The sequence below is a fragment of the Myripristis murdjan genome, chromosome 17 (assembly GCF_902150065.1).
Source record: "Myripristis murdjan chromosome 17, fMyrMur1.1, whole genome shotgun sequence".
NCBI lineage: Eukaryota > Metazoa > Chordata > Actinopteri > Holocentriformes > Holocentridae > Myripristis > Myripristis murdjan.
This window is the reverse complement of record NC_043996.1, coordinates 29,325,818-29,344,856: the sequence shown is the minus strand read 5'-3', so window position 1 is coordinate 29,344,856 and position 19,039 is coordinate 29,325,818. Positions and strand designations below refer to the sequence as shown.

The following is a 19,039-nucleotide window of genomic DNA, read 5'->3' as shown; positions in this document are numbered from 1 at the left end:
AAGCTGCACATCCTGCTGCAGAGATGCATTCTGGTCCTTTGAGGCTGCTCTCCTCTGTCAGCTGTTGTGGTGGAGGACTCATATAAATGACTCATGCAGCAAACTTTAGTAAAAGCACAGAGTTTATTTCCCATTTCATGACAAAATCCAGAAAAACAACAACTTTTTTTTTTTTTTTTATATATATATATATATATATCTTGGTCCTGGCTCCGTCTGCAGGCAAATCAGATTTGTTTCTCCGCTCAGATCCTGGAGACAGACCGTCCTGTCCGCACGGCTCATTTGCAAGTGATCACATCAGATTTGTGGGTCCAGACCTCGTCGACCGATCTGCACAGGTCGCTACGGTAACGACACAGGCGTCAGTAACAACGTACACTATGATGCAGCTTTCCAAACGCACCATCCCCCCACCCAGAAAGCCAGCGGGCATGTCCAAAACCTCCAAAATGTAGTTTAGGTCTAATTTGCAAAAAAATCATATTTCATCTGTTTTTTGCTGTCCAGACTTTCTAAAAATGTATTTTTTTTATTTATTTATTTTTATTTAGTTTATTTTATTTTGAACATGTTGTATAAAGGACAACAGACAATACAACAACAGGGTAATAGTAGAAGAAAAAAGTAAAAAAATAAAATAAAATAAAATAGATAAATTCAATGTTATTTCCTAGATGGCCAGCACATGTTCAAAAGGGAGTAGGAAGAAGTTAAAAACTTATATGATCCTAACCCTTGAGTTCCTATATATTACATATATATTGTATTATACTCTAGTAATTATCATCAATATTATATTATTAATGTATTAAAATATAGAAAAATATACAATCTGTGTAATTAACATCAATATTATGGGCTATTATTAATATATCAAAATATAGAGAAATATAGAGTCTATTCTTAGCTAATATTATATTACCTGTAGTAAAATCAATCTGGACGTGACCTGCATGTTCCAAAAACTGGATTTGAGCTGGCAGTGTGAACGAAGCCTGTGGATCTACAGGGATTGGACTGTGAAGAGGCGATGGGAATGGAAATGAAATTATTCTGATTCTTTAGTTCGGCATATTTGGAACAAAACAAGCCGAGACATTGTTTCTTTGTGTCCGGTGGTCTCTGGTATTTTTTTCATCTGTATTTCTCTTTAGTTAAAAGTAAAAGAAAACTTCCTCTCGTGTCTTTTATTTTGTACAAACACACAGACTCTGAACAGACTCTGAACAGACTCCGGATAAACACACGAGTCTCATCTGCCGGTGAAACGGACGTAACGCAATCAGACGAGGCGGGCGCCACGTTATCGAATCTGCGGTTCACTCTGGACAGGGGGCGTGCACGTCATGCGAGTGCACGTCATGCGCGTGCACGTGTGCGGAGCTCTGAGCTCAAGCTCTGATTCGCCTGCGATGCTGTTGCAGGTGATGCACATTATTTGGTTTGTCACTTTATGCTGCTGTTTGCCTGCAGGTACAGTTTGAAAAAATAAATGAATAAAATAAAACATAATCCAACATCTAAGCCTGTAACAAACACACAAACACACACACACACACACACACACACACACACACACACACACACACACACACACACACACACACACACACTTTCCAACTCCAAACACTGTTAGATCCAACTTTTTGCTCTCAGGACACTTCATCTTTGTCATCGCTAAACACACAGATCTCATAACACCGAGTGTGACTTTTCCTGCAGTCACGCTTCCCTCGCGGCGGCGCCCCACGGTGGGACGGTGTGAGAGCGCGCGGCATTAAAAGGCCGGCGGGGGGTCGTCTTGTTTTGGTAGGAAAAGAGGCCGTGGGTGTGGAAAAGAGTCTAAACGATGAGTCAAAGAGCAGATCGAAATGGAAATATCTCACGGCGACACCCAAAAAGTAAGAACACACAAGTGCCAGCAGTGTGCTCTGAGTCATGACTCAGTAATGTTTGTTTGTTTGTTTGTTTGTTTTTCTCTCTCTGACACATGGGGCTAAAATCTCACATTATGAACTCCTTTCTAAGTGTTTGTGTGTGCACTGATTATGCTTTTTAATGAATTCAGATGTTAAACGTACAAGAAGGCCTTCGTTAAATCCTCTTTTTTTTTTTTTTTTTACAACTTTCGAATGCACATTTGAGCAACTGCAGCTGACTCCAGTTTCCCCTCGGGTATCGATATCATTTCCAAATTCCTGTACTGGTTATTGTGGTTGCATTGCTTCCACTTTTCCCTGCATTCAGGCTCAACCTCTGCTTCATTTGGGCTCCGTCCCCGAGAGGAAGTGTTTGGAAAAGTCAAGTTTCTCTCTGTTTTCAGCTGCCAAAGCTACGAGACAGAGAGAGAGAGAGAGAGAGAGACCCTGCATGGTGGCAACACGCTGCTTTCAGGCGACGCATCAGACCTCGGGCAAACAGCCGCTAAACAGCTGACACAGTACTGCAAGTACAAGTAGAAGTACTGTTCCTCTGCTGGTATGTGACTGCAGTAGAAGTAGAAGTACTGTTCCTCTGCTGGTATGTGACTGCAGTAGAAGTAGAAGTAGTGCAGTAAAAATGTCCTGCAGTAAAAGTCCAAAGTGTCTCATGTCAAATGTCCTGGCAGTAAAAGTGACTGAGCTCCTTTTTCCAAACAGTAACTGTGTTAGCTGGGATCTTTTCCATGCAGTTAGAAAAGGAGGAGAGAACACGCTGCACACTACATGCTTTTAACCGGATGCCCACCACGACCCAGCAGCTGAAGCTTGATTTTTAATATGCTAGGTGTTTGTTGTGTGTAAAAATGACTTACATGTGCTTGTAGCAGAGTTTCTCCTGTTTAATTTGCAGTATAACTGTATTTCTGCATAATTAGGGCAGTGTTTTATGAACTCAATGTTGGGGTACCCCAAAATCCCCCAACTGGGAGAGTTTGGATTTTATGAGGTTAAAGGCGCATTACACTCAACTGAAGCGAGGACCCTGTAGATTCTCATCATAAGGCAAACTCACTGATATTTTTCCGCACTTATTTAACATTTTTTGGAAGTCTAAATGGTCCTCGCTGCAGTGTTTCATCATGCAGCTTTTGCTGTGAAATTTGGAAAATGACAAAAAGTAGAACCAACAAAGCTTTCAAAGCAGATTCTTCTTCCCATCTTTGCTGGCTGAGCTTTTATTGTGAAAATTCCACAATCTGTCACTGATAATTTTTTTCTCTGTAATGGATCTGATTTAAAATGTAGTGACGGACAAAACTCAAGCAAAAAATGTACTGAGATAAAAGTAAAATCACTCACTAAAAAAAAGATCCAAAAACGTACAAGTACTACACAAAAAGCTACTCAGTTACAGTAACGTGAGTAAATGTAATTAGTTACTTCCAGCACAAACCGTTTCACTTCACGTCTCTTTAATTTGTCCTTGTGGTTTATTTATGTCTTGATTATATACGATATACCTCTCTCTCTGTCTGCTGAGCTCTGCTTTAAAGAGCCGTCACATCAAATGTACTCCGAGTCAACTCCGAGTGCTGAGCATAAAGAGTTTAAAAAAAAAGAGCATCAGTTTAAACAGAATAAATAAATAAATAAATAACATCTAAATGAATAAAATAAAGTATAGCATCATATAAATGTGATGGCTGCGGCCACACAGGGCAGCACTGCGCCATAATTCACATTTTCTCACCACGCTGGTTTAGTTTTGTTAGTTTGTTACCTGCACAGGTTTTTATAATTAGGTCGGTTTGTTCAGTTAACAACAGAGGCCTGTACCATGCAGCTGGATTAACATAGTCGGGCTTTCTCTTACTTATCTGGCTTCACTTAACCAGACATCCGCACTCCGGATTTTCGGTACCATAAAGCCGGTTATCAACTCGCTAATTCAACCCAGGCTTTTCCAATCTAGATCTGTGCACACTCACAAAAAAAGGGCGGTGTTTGCTGCATACGACCAATCACAGACATGGAAAAATCTACCCGAGCCGCATACTTTACAACGACGGAGCAGACAATAATCATTAATAAATACAAGGAATATAAATCAATAATCCAGGCAAAAAGCAACACAGCTGAAGCCGCAAGGAATGCTGGCAAAAAATCGCCGACTGTGTCAATACGTAAATTAGTGCGATTATAGCTAATATTACTTCCCCACCATGACGGCACGAGTAGATCTCACTACAGTAACATTTGTGTGTTCCCTAAATGTATGTGTTTATGAAATTTGTCGTTATGGCATGTGATTTGAGCCTTATTATTTCAGATGTAGGTTATATAGCCTCCAACATGTACAAGGCTTTACTGCTTCACGCTGTCTCATCAAATGGGCAGGCCATTTTCCAAGAGAGCTGATTGGTCGGTGGGTGGGGCTTTTCTACCTGCTGAGCTCTTATCCTGAACTTAACCTGCTCCGGAGCAGGTTAGGTGTTCAGCGTATGTTACCACGGCAACATACCCCGATAAAAAGTAAACCACCTTCATGGTACAGAAAACCCAGGGTTAACCCTGAAGTTACCTCGCTAAGCCCAAATCCAGCTTTATGGTACAGGCCTCTGGTTTAGCTGCTGGAGTTTACTTTTATTTTGTTGACCTGTTTCATAAGCCTGGCACTTAAATCCTTGGTTCTGTCATGGTTTTGTATTTCTAGTGCTTTTGGCCGTTTGGTTGGACTCTTGTTTTTCTGTTTTCCTGTTCCAATCAGTGTTTTCACCTGAGTCTGGTTAGTCTTCTCCCAGCTCCTCACCTGCCCTGAGTTTGTCATTAATCCCTGGTTAAACGACCAGGTTTATAATAAGTTTACATTTTTTTCCTGTCAATAAAACCCAGTTTTTTCATTTCCAGCTCCTGTTTCCTCATGGCTTTACTGCTTGGGCCCTAACAACATGCAAAAATGAGGAGCAGGAAATGGCAGTAAAATTGAAAGTTGAAATAAAACATATTGGATAAAAGCCAGACTAAAAAGGTGTGTTTTAGGTTTTCTTGTAAAAAAAAAAAAATATCCTCCGCTCTCTGCCCCCCTCCGATCCTCCAGTGGGCCTCGTCGTGGGTCTTGGTCCGGACCCTGAGAGCCAACCTTAACCCTAACCCTGACGCCGCTGATGTAGGAGAGCGTTCACGTGGCGTTTCTTGGTGGGAAATTCGTATCGGCTGCTCCGTAAATCTGGAAGCAGGTGAGGATGTCTCGAGGTGGAGACTGGAGCTGAAGACGAGACAAATGACTGTCCCAGTGAGCTGCTTTCTGAAAATTAATCTACTTTGTCACATTCTTCACTGGCGCAGCCAAACTCTCCGCTGGATCTCCGTGTTCGCTGGTTGCAGGCAGATCGGTGACAAACCGCGAAGCCGCTATTGAGTCATTTAACATGAAACCAAAGTAAATACCTGCAGCAGACGGGGAGCAGGATTAATGCAAGACGTGGGACTTTTCCCTCATGAGCACCGCTGCAGACGAAGGCCTGTGTTGAAACGCCTCGCTGTTTTGACGGCAGCGATAAGCGCTCGCATCGATGCTGAGGCTTTTATCAGTGAAGGCTCATCTTCAGTCGACCTTATCTCTCCGTTCAGCGGACCAGCAGCCACTCTGCCACGCCAAAACACACACACACACACGCCGCATCATCTCCGAGTGACGCTTTGAGAAGAGGACACACACACACACAGACTCATCATCAGTTTATTTCATTCTTAGTTTAATGCTCGTTTGTGCTTGCAACACCTGGTGAGAGTCCATTATTTCTGCCGCTGAGAGAACAGGCCGTCTCTCCTTGGTGTGTCGTGTGTTTCGTGATGCGCTGGTGTTTCACCCACCACCTCGGCAGGAATAGAAACTCTTCTTCACCAGACGGTCGGGGCGGCGGGAGCCACTGAAGCTGGAGAAGGCGACGGGATCAGCGAGTTACGCAACGAAATGCAAATGATATCATCGCTATCGGAAATCCATCCTACATACCTGCAATTTTCCGGTTACACAATGTTTTATGGCTTTTCTAAAAAAAAAAAAAAAATACATATGCATTTTTTTGAACCATCATTCCTCTATTCAGTTGGGAGGCAGCAGCAAACCGGTGCATTGCTTTTATATAACTACTTTTTGTTTGCAAGTGTGAAAAGAACTGAACTGAGTTACATAACCCACGGATATGTATGAGGTGCATTTTATTGGAAAACCTGGCGTTAAATATTTACAGGTTTTGCGATGAGACTCAGCAAACATCGGCGAGCCACAGACTGTTTGCATCAGGAAACGTCCGTCTGCACAAGTTAAACACCAGCGGGAGACCGAGCGGCGTGCCGTCCGCTGTCCACGCCGTCGCTCGCTGCTCCTCCTTTAATCCACCGAAACACAGACCTGACGTCTCATCGGCTCGCTCGATATCCACAGCAAGTTTTCAGCGGTGACACTTCATTGATCCCACGGCGGCAGAGAGAGAGAAGTGAAGCTCAAAGTGTCTTATTTGACTTTAAATATCCAAAAACCCCTACAACGACCACTATCCTGTCTGTGCTCAGAGCGGAGGAGTCTTTTTTTGTCATCATTTTTTTCTTGATTTCAGTCTCTGTGTCCAGATTTCACAAGGCGGCTGATAAAGGCAAACCTCAAAGCATTCAAAACAAAATCATATAGATAAGGCCACATAAGAAAAGCAAAATACATATAGAAATAATACAGAGATTTGAAGGGCATACACAAAAACATATCGCTGTTTTTCTCTTACTATCATTATTATATTATAGCCCTGAAATCCGATTTTAATCATGTTAGTTGACATATGTTCCAGAATAATCCAATCTGCAGCAAAATAGGTGACTGAACGAGTAAATAAAAATATAAGAATAACAAAAAACTCCTTTATTGCCTTCAAAACAAAACAAAAAACAGGCTGTCTGAATCTGATGAGACCTGAGATCAGAGGACAGAAACTTCAGGTGTACGGGCCGGGTGATGTTGGATTTTTAGTTTTTCGTTTCAGATTTTTACATGTTTCCTCCTCTCTGAAGGGATGGTAAACTATAATGCACTTTTTTTTTTCATTAAAATGGCTTTTATTGTCATCACCACATGTAGAAAATATCTTTCTATCAGATTTCTCCTGAATCAAACCAGCAGTTTTTCTGGGGATTAAAAAGTGACTTGATTGGACTGAGTTGCTGGATGGACGTGACCCACAGCCTCACGTTCAGATTTAAATTTTCCATCCATCCAGACGTTTTCATACAAAGACAGCAGGCACGGCGTAGATGACAGATAGCGAGTAGCCTAAAGATAAATTTCTACAATATAAATGTTGGGTTTTGGTCATCAAACTCTATTCAAGCTCTGCCAGGTGTTGTGAATATTCACAATGAGGTAAAAACAGGGTTTCACGATTTATAGACAAAATGCAAAGAGTTTATGAATCGTAAAACATTAGGAATGTGTGTACCTATGGCAGTGTATGCTGGTGTGTAAATGTGTGTCCCATGTGTGTGTGTGTGTGTGTTGCATAACAACAGCCCTCCATGATAATTCAGGCCTCAGCTCTATAAATAGCCCCGGCGTCTTTGTGGCCGTCTCAATCAAACTGCAAGCTCCATTTAGCAGGCAGCTAAGGATGACCAGAGGCTGCTCTGCACTGCTGTAATTACACACACACACACACACACACACACACACACACCGCACGCCCAAAACTGATATGTTTACAAGCACACGCACACATACACACAATCACTTCTGCATCATAAAGGTGTCAGTCGATGGTGTGTTATATATGAGAAGGGGACGTGTTACAGAGGCGGAAATGAACAGGGTTTTTGTGTGTGTGTGTGTGTGTGTGTGTGTGAGTTATGAGGTAGTTATGAGGCAATGGAGACGGCAAAATTCAATATAATTTCCCCAATATTGCAAAAGAGTTTCAATACGTGCCTGAAGCAGGAATATTTTAGCCACTCGAGAAATTATGTGAGGAAAAGTCAAATAAATATGGTGACGTAGAGTTCAGTGTCCAAGTGTCTCTGGACGTCCTGAATTGTTGTCTGTAGTTTATCTGTCAAACCTGCCATCTCCTCGCTCAAATAAAGTCTCCAGCTTCACTTGGATGCTAAAATGATCTCACTTTTCTCCATTCAGATCTTTATGAAGTTATTAATTTGAGGGTGTTTTTTTTTTTTTTTTGGCTAAGGAAGCAATTCTAAGACATCACTTTGGGTTCTGCTCTCTTCCCACGAGACTAAGCAATAAATAAATTAATCACAAGAATAATTAATAAAGCAGCATATTCATCAGTGAAACTCAATCGCTGCAGCTCTGCATGAAAGCTGAAACTACAGAAGAACGACTCAACAACTGACCGCTGACTTGCTTTTTGGTAATCAGTCAAACTGTTTAATTTCCCTCAAACCAGCGGATGAAAACACAACTAATTCATGTTTTTTTGGGGGGTTTTTTTGCAACATTTCAGAAGTTTGCAGAAAATTGGATTTAAGCAGAGCGCCAGAGCGTGACAGACGCAGAACGAGACGAGGGAGAGAGAAAATGTCTCCCTTCCATGTGACCTGGCAGCAGAGGTCCAGTGGAGCCGGAGACGGAGACGCAGCATCGTCACGGAGACGGACACGCAGCATCGTCACGGAAACGGAGGTGCAGCGTCGTCACTCGTCTCTGCTCTCATGCGATATCATCTCAGATCATCTCTGTGTCTCCCAGCAGCAACATGTTGAATTATCCGTCATAATTAAAGCCGTGCAGGGCGGCGGGATCACAGCGAAGGTGATAACGACAGGGTGACCCGGCTGGTAAGAGGACCCGGGTTTAAGCCGCCTGTGCTGGCGGGGATTCGTCCTGCTGAAGTGTCCTTGAGCAAAACCCTGAGTGTCTCCCGGCTGCTGCTCTGTGTCTGACCTCTGACCTCTGACCTCCCTCCAATTGTTCTTCATCAGTATTCATCAGGGGCGTGCGGGGCGCTGCACCTCCTGCAACTCCAATATTTAAATTTTATTTTTATTTTTGTGTCTGTGTGTGTATACATGTCAGTTGCTACTCTACTCTACATTTCATTTCATTTTTTTTTTTTTTTATTCCGTGTCATGGAAACAATAGTTCATAATCAATTCAATCCATGATCAAAAAGGGTCAGGAAGAAGAAAGTCTTATTTTATATTACCAGCCCCTTTCTCAAAAAATAAATAAATAAATAAATAAATAAATAAAGCAATAAAACAGATGGATGGTCTGTCCGTCAGTCATTTAACAGTCCTTACTTACAGAAAATACATATAAATCATACAGTATTACCGAAATGTGTGATGACTCATGAAAAAAGTGCCGCCTACAATCTTTGCTTGTGTCCTGAAGGTTGTATGCTTTTGTGTGTGTCGTGTGTGTGTGTGTGTGTCGTGTGTGTGTGGTGTGTGTGTGTAACATGTTTGGCTTTTCCTGGTGGCCTCTGATTGGTTGACACTGAAAATACCTGAATCTGGGGCACAAAAAAAAAAAAAAAAACAACCAAAAAAAACCAAGCACCAATGCAATGTAAAATTACACAGAGAAAGCTAGGGGCCACTGCGCCACCTGGTGGTAAAGCCACGCCACACCACTGGTGTCATCAACAAACTGTAAATGTATGATCACATTTCATGTCTTACGGATCGACTGTGCACATGCTTTTATTTTGACGTCTGAGGTGAGACTGAAGACAAGTTTCCAACCTTCATTCTATTCTCTTCTATTCTCTTCTGTTGTGTTCTGTTATATTTTTAACTACAATAGACATTCTAACTGAAGTCAGTGTTCCAGTCTGCAGTCTTGTGTGATTATTTAAAGAGGCGATGGGGTGGCATATTTAAACAGCAGCAGATCAACGTCAAATCACTTCATAAAAATGATGGTAAACACGAGACCATGATCAATATGACTGGCAGCCTCTGTCTCACCGGTGATGCTGATACTGATATTGTTTTGCAAAATTACTGTCAGACCACATGTCCCATAAGGCCTGTTGCTATTCATCCCTCTACACCCAATCATCTTCATTTTTACTGCTTTTTCCACCTTCTGCCAGCCTCAGCTCAGCTTGCCCTGGAACAACAGCGCCCCCTTCCTGTAAAGCAGCGAAAACACAGCGCCGGGGTCTTTGGAAGCCACCGCTCGTCTCGGCGATTGTCTCGTTTGTTTGCAATGATTACGCCATTGTCTCAGAATGAATGCGGTAATGATTAATTGATGCCACGTGCGGCTCCTTTAAGCAGCTCTAACAGAGACAAAGGGACGGCGAGGCCGAGAGAGCCCATCGGTGAGCTGCAGCGCCGCGCTCCTTTTCCTCCCCGGCTCCGCTCTCGTCCGATCTGAACCACCTCCGTATCTCCGGGGGAGAGCATCTTGAATTATTCCTCGTAATTATACTCATGCATATCTAAGTCTCCTCCATTTATCCCGGCTCTGTACCTACGCGCCGTGATTCAGAGCCAGACGTGTCTTCGTTATGATTTATGGTTCAGATTAGAGCAGAATGAGGATTTACAGGGCCGTTTTCAGAGGTGCAGGGTCCGGCCGGCCGGCGGCGCTGACCAGATGCTGCTCTTGGCGGCGTCGGTCCAATTAACCGTTGTCTGATGCAAACCAGAAAATGAAAAAAAAAACAAGAGGAGGTTTTGGGAATGGAAAAAAAAGACCTTTCTTAATGATGTCCGGGTATTTTTGAAATTGGGGACTTTTATGTGGTTTCCAGGACCTGAGGTTCATGAAACTTCTGAAACTTCTGAAACCCTCAACACACACAAATTATGGATCGACCTGCCTTGGCACATTAGACAGGCCTCTTCACTGTCCATTTTTAAAACTAGTCTTATAACCCACTTTTATTCATTGGCTTTCAACCCAGCATGAGACTTTGCTTTCATTTTATTAGTTTTTACTGTTTTTTTTTTTTATTATTATTTTTATTAGTTTTTTGTTTGTTTTTTATGTTTTTATGTTTTTTATGTACAGCACCTTGTTTTCAGCTATAGTTGTTTTTAAACTGTTTTGATTTTTATTTGTTTTGTTTGTTTTTTCTCTGTTTTTCTGTTTTGTTTTTTTTTATGTACAGCACTTTGTTCTCAGCTGCAGTTGTTTTAAAGTGCTTTATAAATAAAGTTGAGTTGAGGAGTTGTGTGAAAGCTCGTGTGCACACACTCCGAGTTAAAGCTACATTTCCAGAATAATGTAACACTTACATTTACATGAATAAGTCGCTGACACAGCATCACCCAGGTAGAGAAAAAAAAAAAAAAAAGGAGATGTCGCCGGATAGCCGGGAGGTACAGAAACGGGATTTTGTCTGACCTGAACTGAACTCGATTACGACGGAAAAGAGAAAAAGAGAAAAAAAAATGAAAGCGGAAGATTCACAGTTTGCTCGTAACAGCTTTGAGCGGAGGGCGACGGCTCCATGTGACGGTAAACACTGATCCTGTCTGTGACCTCGGAGTATCAGGATGGAGGAGGCAGCTGTAGGTGTGAGATGAACCATAAGGAGACACGTCGGACTGCCAGGAAGCTGCCTGGAATGCCGAGCGACCGTTCGCTTCGCGCAAGAGAAACACGTTTATGTGAAATAAAGTTGTAATGTTTCGTTGTGAATGCTGTTGGCCTCCTGGAAAGCGGCCATCGTGTTGTTTTCCTCTGCGATAAATTCAATGAAACGTCCGCACCGCTCGTTGGCTGTAAATTACACTAAGTGGCTCTGACGTGCCGATATTGAAGACATGGATACACAACATCAACTTAATGCATTTCTCTCTCTTTCTTGCCTCCAACACACACACACACACACACACACACACAAACACACACATAGCCCCACAGCGAGTATATGCATGCCCAGCAGCCAGCGTGGCTAATCGTCCGAGAGCGATGCTGGTGCTAATAAACCGATCAGGGCGCGAGCCAGCCGGTGTTTGGCACCTGTGAAGGAGAGCTTTTTTTTTTTTTTTACATTCCGGGCCCAGACTCTGCCAAACGATGCCAGATGCCATCGATCTTGCGGCGCGCAGTCAGTGAGGGATGGACTCGTGGTCGCCGGCCAACGCCGCTCCCCCGAGGCCAGAGATCCATTAAGGCGTCTTAATCCACTTCTGAGGCGAGAGTGCGAGCGAAGTGGACTCGACCGGGACTCTTCTTACGGCCGACGAATCCCAACGAGGCGGCCCAGACAGAGCTCAGCAACACTTTGAAAGGAAACGCATCGGGTTTTTGGGAGATCGGTCTGCTGGTCACCTCAGATATCAAGTGATGAGCCAAAATCACCAAAATCATCCATGTGGGTCCATTAACTCTTTAGCATACAATATTTAATTTAATCATCTACACTGACAGGGAGTATGTGATTAGCAGTGTTATGGGGCGGTCAGAGGTATTTATAACACATTTTCTTTGCTTGACAGAGGAAACAATGGCGTGACATTAACGTTACATTTACCGTTACTTTTTATTGCTGTTATTTAGCATCTGCAACTGTCTGGAGGCTAACCGCCGACCATGCAGCTTCTCTCTCTCTCTCTCTCTCTCTAATGCATGCTAAATGTTGACGACAAATTGCCACGGCACCGGAGAAGAATGTATTTTTTCATTCTTAGCCGGGTTTGAATAGGAGGGAATAAACGGTGAAGCTTTCTGTAGTGCTGTGCAACTGCTGAGGGCTGATTATTTTTATTATTGGTCAATCTTGTGATGATTTATTTTGATTAATAAATGAACCACTACCTCCGCCAGGTGATCGCCTAGAGGGGATGTTGTGTTTTGTTGTGTGTGTCTGTCGGTGTGTCTGTCTGCAGCTAATCTCACATACTGTTGAGCCTATCAGCTTCATATTTTTTGTACACAAGGATCTCTCAAGCTTGTGCTGATTCTCATTAGCTCCTGTTCGTCATTCACTCTCTAGCTCACTCGACCGCCACTGCTCTCTCTCTCTCTCTCATCTGAAGCCAGAAATTACCTTACTGCATTTTTAGTATTGCATTGCAGCACTGACCTTTTCATTCATTTTTCAGTCATAGAGTCAACAGATTTAAGCGATTTGTCATATGAAACATAAATACGGGGAGGAAAAGAAGCGGAAGTATCCTGATATTACAACACACAGGACAGTTTTGTGGGGGTTTTCGGCCTGGAAAGTGAGTTATGAAATCCAAAAATCTCAGCAACAAGAGACATAATCGCTGAGTCACTGGTATTGAACAACTTAATCAATTCCCCACAGGTTTGTTAAGGTCATTTTGGCTCACGGCAAGGCAGTGCAAACCTCTTACTTCCACCTTAAATGATCTGGAAGCGTCTTGAGATCTCAGGACTCTTCAAGAAGCTTTGATTTGCCAAGATCTGCTCAGATTTGGCCGCTGATTCTGCTGATCTGCCGCTGGACTGCTTCCTCCGGTGTGCTGATAGAGTGAATCCTGACCACACACTCAGTCTGAGCTTTAGTAGTCATCTGCCTCAGAAATGAAAAAAAACAAACAAACAAAAAAAGAAAAAAGTCCAAACCATCCCTTCCATTGTGATGGTGACAGTTACAAGAATCCCCCATTTAAAATCATGCATTTTTGATCAATAACAGAACCCTCACCAGCCAATTAGTGCGCTCAGGCAGGCGTGCAGCAAATATGCCATTGACGATGGAGGCTGTGCGAGCGTAAAAGATCATTAAATAAGTAAACTCTGGCGTCCAAATGCACCGGAGCGTTCAGCGCTCGGCACTCCGGGCTCTCAGCACAAGGCTTTCAACGCCGACCACAGTCCCATTAGTGGATCGCTTCTTAATAAGGTGAGCCTCTCGACAACAACCTTTTTCACCGATCAATACTTTGGCCCAGGACGGTCAGGGCTTTTTTATCACGTCAGTGTAAAAAATTATCTAAAGCTTCATCGTGTACAACTCTCCCGTTTGATCTTCCAACTTCTCTTTCACACATTATAGTACAAGGGCTTTATTCTAGTGTAGTTTCTCCTTCAGGGATCGATAGACAGAGAGGCATTGTGATGACCCAATAGCGCTGTGTTGATACTGAAAGAAAAGCACTATTATGTAATGTACTTCTTGTAGAGCCGTTTTATAACACCGCTGAAGCACACACTGTAGTAATAATAGACAGTGGTGCTCTTTCCTTCGTCTGTTCGGTCATATCGCTGCTCATATCGCTGGTTTTCTTCCCCTGTTTTATTCCAAAACAACAACAACAACAATAATAATAATAATAATAATAAAAAAACATAAACGTAGAAACCAGAGATGCATCATTTCCTGTGCACAAGTGGATTCCTCCCAGGAAAGAGCTTCCAAACAGTAAAGACTGTCACAAAACTGATATAGGTTGATTCATTATCCGGTTATGTGCTGTACATCGGAGATAGGGAGTCATAAAACTGCCATTTAATTGAATGGAAGTGCCACAGATCATTACTTAAATAACTGAAACCAACGGTCGTGTTCAGACTCTGTTATTTTCAGTCCAGGACGCCCTTGCTGTGGGGAGTTGTGACATGTCAGCCCCTGCGAGGCATTTTACTATGAAGACGACACGCAACAGGGCCCAGATGGGTAATGGGCCAATTTAGCTGTGCTTCTCTCCTGCCTGTTGCCATGGTGATTTCCATCGAGTGTTTTTGTCCCTGGCAGCTAATCAGGGAGAAGTGACGAGGGGGGGGGGGGGGGGGTGGGGGGGGCGGGAACAGAGCATCCTCCTTTGTTGCTGTCACCGCTGTGTATATTCTGTCAGGGATCAACAATGTGAATCCCCCGTCTTGCTTTCAAAAGGACACCTGGGCCGCGTTCAGGAGAGCGGCACGGTGGGAAATGCGGCTGTCCGTGAATGAGCGGAGGGTTATTGACGAAGCGCCTTAACAAATCACATGCAGATCACATGTTTCACCGTTGTACCGCACACAAACACAGCTGTAAGGGCTCATTGTGTTGGACTGGTGAGTGTTTTCGAACGTCTTATCAACTTTCCACAGCACCTAATAACGGCTAATGTGCTTAACTTCTGATTAGTTTTCCTATGTGAAGGTTTTTTTTTTCCCACACTATTCTGACATCACATGACAGTTTATACTTCAGATGTGAAAATTTCCAATCAGTCGTTAACATTTTCATCCTGTTTTCACCTTCCATATGTTGTGGCAGGTGGAATGCATCGGTGACAATGTCATTAGCACATGGGAAAAGGCAAGTTTCACGTGATCCCATTTTGCCACCTGCCAACCAGCAAAAAGGGGAACTGGAAGAAAAGGACAAAGATATTCTGAAACTGTTTGGTGCCCCCACTTTTCCACCACAGGAACCGTCTCCACAACACAGGAACCCTTTTGAGGAACCAGTTTCCCCAGTTTCCCCCGGAGGAGGCAGTCCCTGTTTTTGCACCGGGGGTTGAGTTGCTGACCCCAAAGTGGTCTCTACAGCTGAGGTGGTACTCTGCGAGGACCTGGTGGGCCGTGAGGGTGGAGTTTTAGCACTGAACATCCCTGAGAAGCAGCTGCATCTCTTGTTTTGCTAACATCCTCATTTTCACGGATGGACCGATCCATGTTTTTCAGTTCCTATCCGATTCCGATACCTGGACTTTGGGTATTGGCCGACACCGAGTACCCATCTGATACCGGAGCTCTTTCTTCTTTATCATTATTATTATTGTTATTATTATTGTTGGTATTATTTGTTACATGAGGCTGTAGTAAAGCTTATTTGTGATGTGGCTGCAGGAACAGCACATTTCACTGTGGCGCTATAACGTATTCAACACAACACATCTGGGAATCTGGGAAGGCAGTGCCGAGGAAGAAGAAAACCTGTGGCCTGGCGAACAGATTATCACGGAGGCAGTGGTGGTAGATTAACTACAGGAATATTATAGAAATACTGCAGGTGGCAATGCATGTGAGCGTCTATCACTCATCGGTACATGGATCGGTAACACCAGTCCAATGTCCGATCCATGATTCACATCTGGATTGGCACCGATGCCAGTATTGGTATCGATCTCCGGGGGCAAATAATTCTGAAAATAGTGACGGCTTTGACATCTTCCATGTTCACCGTTTTGCTTTCATCAGTCGCACGCAGAATGACTGAACACCTGCCCCTTATTTGCAATCATTTTGTTGTTCTTGAGGTGCAGAGGAAATGCATTAACAGAGGACAGTGCTCGCTTTGCATTCTGATCCCCCTTCCAAAAGCAAGACCCAAAACCTCTGAATTACTCCAGTTCTGTTTGACGAACACTACGCTCAACACCGAATGCAAATTGCTCCTATGCAGAATAGTGACTGCGGTGCGTGATTGTTTTCCGATCCCTTTTCCAAAACCAAACTAAACAACAGACAGGACCCGAAAAAAAGGGGAAACGTGTCTCAGAGCTCGCGGTACACCCAAGCCCAAGCAGGCAGAAAGACAAAGCATGATTAGAACAAATTCACCAGACTCCAAACCGCTGAGGATCCAAACAGAAGCACAAAGCAAGATGGATTGGGGTTTCTCCACATCGCTGATCAACCTCCCCCCGTCATCTGAAAATATTAGCGAAGCTCCGACAACCTTGGTGCTTCCCTGATGCCGCAAATATGATCCGTCACATCCCGGTATAAATCAAGTCATCGGGGGTAAAACTTTGATTAATTTACTTCAAGGCTGAGCGATCCTCAGAAAACACACAGGAGGTGTGGGGGGGAGTCTGCTCAGGTTTAAAAATGTTTTCTGTGAGACTTTGCACAGAGAGTTGGTGCACTAATGAGGCAAAATGTCAGTTTTACCCTTTTGCTTTTCACATAAGGAAGGAGGAATCGGAGGAGTGTGTGCACTCTTGACCCGATAACAGAGACACCTCCTCCCTCATGTTTTTAAACAAGACTGTTGCCGTGGTACCCAACTATTTGTTGACTGTTTTATTGTCCAGGATGGTGGCTCGTAGATGTTAATCGACCAATCAGAGCCGATATTCCCACCACATGTCTGTCTCCACCTTTAGTGTCAGGAAAAGAGAGGAGCTGCTACGTTCAAGCATTTTCAAGACATTTTCAAATGAGAAAATGATTTTGCTATTCCATCAGTTAGACCCGGGCTGTCAGACTCATATTCGTTCAAATGAGACCTTCACGAGGGACGGATTATTTTTTGCTGACGCCAACATAACTCGAGTCGTCACATGGATATTTCAGGCTGCTTTCTGATTTATTATTTTACATCAATTATTTTGCAGCCGATCAATCAGTGTGAAACTGCATGTCGGCGGATGAAAGTAACACATGATATAGAAATAATGCAACAAGTATACAGCTGAGAGGTTTGTCATTTACCTTCCAGAAGGAAACAGAAGAACTGCTCTTTCCATCTTCCAGGAAAAATTCTGCATTCAACTTTTTTGACAGCAGGTTTGATAAAGTAACAGAACGCAGCAACTAGCCTGCTGTTTTTTTCCTTTACATCTGGCTGATTCTACTTAATTTATCATAATTTATCAGTAATTCATCATAGAAACTTGCTATTTTGCTGATTACACAAACTTGATAATAACTGGAAGCAAATATTTCATTTTTTGTTATATATCTTGATCTTGTGGGCCGGATGCAATGCGCAGTATCTCTGACATTTCTGAACTAAAGCGGATTCGGCACAATGTCACTTCACACTCATGTATCTTGTTCACACGTCTTCTGTTTGCCTTTAAATGCAACACTGTAAAAAGTCAAAATCTTACCAAATCTTACCTTGTTCCATTGGCAAAATTTGTTTCTTGTTTCAAGCTAATTTTCACTTGTTTTAAGTAGATTTTCACTTGAAACCACTGAAAATTGTCTAAAGGCAAGTTATTTCTGATCTGATTATGTCTTATTTTAAGTGTAATGAGATATTTTGACTAGAAATAAGACATTTTTACTTGAAATAAGACAAATAATCTTGGTAAGATTTTGACTTTTTGCAGTGAAATAACTCCTCATCTTCATCAAACAAAATCTGCCGGTGGGAATCCCACTCATGTCCAGTGTAGTTTCATTTGTTTCAGGAGGTTTTTTTTTTTTTTTTTTTTTCTGGTAACTTAAGTATAAATCTGCTGAAACAGAGCAGAATAAGGCAGATCAGCCCAGCAGGATGAAGAAAATGACACTGTGATTCAAGAAAATTCTGGAGAAAAAAGTTGATGAGCGTTGAAAACAAGTGGGATTATCTCATCCCACTGGCAGATTTCTCTTCACTCTTCACTTGTTTTGAGAAAATCAAGATTTGAAGATTGATTATGGAACTAAATGATTTGTTGATGCTGAGTTTTTCTGCAGCTTGTTAACATTTTGAACATCTTCCTCCTGTTTTATTGCAGCAGTTTGACTTGAAATAGCTGGAGAGGCATTCAAGGGGAGCTTTGTAGAAACAGAGGGAGAAACAGTGTTGATGCCATGCACACACACACACACACACACACACTCAGACTGAAATCATTTAAAAGGTCCAGGCAGGTTTTTCATCGCTGCCATCTGTGTGACGTTGCCATCAGTTTACCGCGGGATGCTGGGAACTCTCGGCCTCCTTCAGAGACGAAACAGGTGGCAGGCCAGAAGCTAGCTCTGAGCCAGCTTTCACTTTTGTTTGTTCTTTCTTTATTTCACTCTCAGTTTGACTTTACATGTTTATTTATTCTTCTTTTGACCTATTTAAAACACTGTATAAATAAAGTCTGAAATGACTGGGAATATGGAGGTCATTTGCACACTAAACGTGACATATTTAAAAAAAAAAAAAAAAAAAAAAAGGACTCATCTACATTTTCAGACTGTTGTCATCTGTTATTTTGATGAATTTCAACTACCATTTTTCCCCCCTGGAGCTAAACTGATCTGTTAGGTCACGAGGCTGATAAGTGAGAAAGACTCTAACTAAAGCTGTTTCCACCTGCTATTAAAATGCATCTTTGGTAATCCAAACGCAAGAGGGCACCTGTCAGTCCGTCCGTACACACCTGGCATTAACATGCGTCTCCAAATGTATCTCACCTGCCCACTTGTGTTCGCATCTCACTTTCTCGCTCTATATGCAAATAAACACATATCA

At 42.7% G+C, this 19,039-nt stretch overlaps 1 protein-coding gene across 1 annotated transcript in view; it reads right to left on the bottom strand.

Annotated features, from left to right (window-relative positions):
- LOC115374602 (receptor-type tyrosine-protein phosphatase N2-like) overlaps positions 1 to 19,039 on the bottom strand; it is a 274,717-nt gene that overhangs the window by 219,926 nt on the left and 35,752 nt on the right. The gene's annotated exons all lie outside the window — the stretch shown is intronic.